Source organism: Hylobates moloch, unplaced genomic scaffold (genome assembly GCF_009828535.3).
Source record: "Hylobates moloch isolate HMO894 unplaced genomic scaffold, HMol_V3 SCAFFOLD_6, whole genome shotgun sequence".
Taxonomy (NCBI): Eukaryota; Metazoa; Chordata; class Mammalia; order Primates; family Hylobatidae; genus Hylobates; species Hylobates moloch.
The window spans coordinates 151,678,068-151,679,769 of record NW_026652281.1 but is presented as its reverse complement, the minus strand read 5'-3'; the positions used below and the strand labels follow the sequence as shown (position 1 = coordinate 151,679,769).

The 1,702-nt window shown below is 40.1% G+C and overlaps 1 pseudogene; it reads right to left on the bottom strand.

Moving 5' to 3' along the window:
* Positions 1-845: 845 nt before the first annotated feature.
* Positions 846-1,182, bottom strand: LOC116470651 (cysteine-rich and transmembrane domain-containing protein 1-like; annotated as a pseudogene).
* Between the last annotated feature and the right edge of the window lie 520 nt (positions 1,183-1,702).

Below are 1,702 nucleotides of genomic sequence, written 5' to 3'. Positions count from 1 at the left end.
TGATAGTAGAGCCATCCTTGCAGGTGTGAGGTGATATGTCATTGTGTTTTGATTTGCATTTTCCTGATGTTGAGCACATTTTCATTTCCATGCTGACCATTTGTATGCCTTCTTTTGAGACATACAGATACACAACATCATACACAAAAATAAACTCAAAATGAAGTTTTGACCTGAAACTGTAAAACTACTGAAGAAAGCATAGAAAAAAGCCTTCTTGACATTGCTGATGGCAATGACTTTTTGGATATGACACCAACAGAACAGGAAACAAAAGCAAAAATAAACAAATGGGAAGTATCTATTCAGATCTTTTGCTCATTTTCAAATTGGGTTATTTGTTTTCTTGCTACTGAGTTGTACGAGTTCCCTATGTGTTTTGCATATTAAGTCCTTATCAGATATATAATTTTCAAATATTTTCTCCCATTTCATAGGTTGCCTTTCCACTTTGTTGATTCTTTTCTTTTTTTTTGAGGTTTGAACAAATTTATTGAAACCTACAGGGTGTAAGCAGAGAAATCATTCATGGTGTGTTACATTTTGCCACTACCTTGAATGTATAATTACAAAATTATAGATACATTTTCCACAACTAAGCCTTTATCCAAAAAAAAGTCACTTAGCACATTTTTAAAGATCAATAAGAAATGAATTTTGGACATTAAAGAGATCAAGTCACTGAATTTAACAGCAGCAGCCCTCACTAATCTAGAATCCCATAGTGCTGAAGGTATAGGTGTCTGTGCAGAGCTAGTCATTTATTACAGCAATCAGAAGAGACGGGGGCAGGCACACCTATCAGAGGTGGTGGCAGAGCTGGCAGGACAGGATGGCTGGGCTGGTCAGGTAAGCATGTCCCAGAGACAGCAGCAACAGAAAGCAGTCCAGCAGGCTGCGAGGCAGGTGGATGGTTCCAACTCATCTCTTCTTTGGTCTTCTACCACATACACTGTGGTTTTAGGAGGCTCCCGATGTCTGCCCTGCCAGCTGTACTGTGGGTATCTTTGTATCCTTGATAGATGTACCCTTGAAGAGGTGGGTAGGGCCCCCTCCCATAGGTCCTGGGCCCATTTGTTTTTGTGGATAAGGTGGGTATGGGGCTGAGGGACCAGGGCCTGGATGTGGTGGAGGGTTCTCTTGGTTCAATGGGGACCTGTAAAGTGCACCTCTCCTCTCCATGAACTGGCCGGGTAGTGGTTGGGTCAGAACCTGAGGAGCCCGGACCAGCCCAGAGTAGACTCACTGCACCTGCCTCGAAGCAAGTAATGAGCCACCATGTGACAGAAGCTTTTTAGTTTGATACAATCCCATTTGCTTATTTTTGGGTTTGTTTCCTCTTCTGTTGGTGTTATGTCCAAAAAATCATTGCCATCACCAATGTCAAGAAGCCTTTTTTTCTGTACTTTCTTCTAGTAGTTTTACAGTTTCACGTCTTCATGTCGAAGTCTTTAATCTATTTTGAGTTTATTTTTGTATATGATGTGAGATAAGGGTCTGATTTTATTCTGTGTATGACTATCCAGTTTTTCTAATGAAATTTATTGAAGATACTATCCTTTCCCCATTGTGTCCTCTTGGCATCCTTGTCAAAGATCAGTTAGGTGTAAATATATGGATTTATTTCTGGTCTCTTTGTTTTGTAACATTGGTCTACATGTCTGTTTTTATGCCAGTACCATATTGTTTTGATTACTATAGC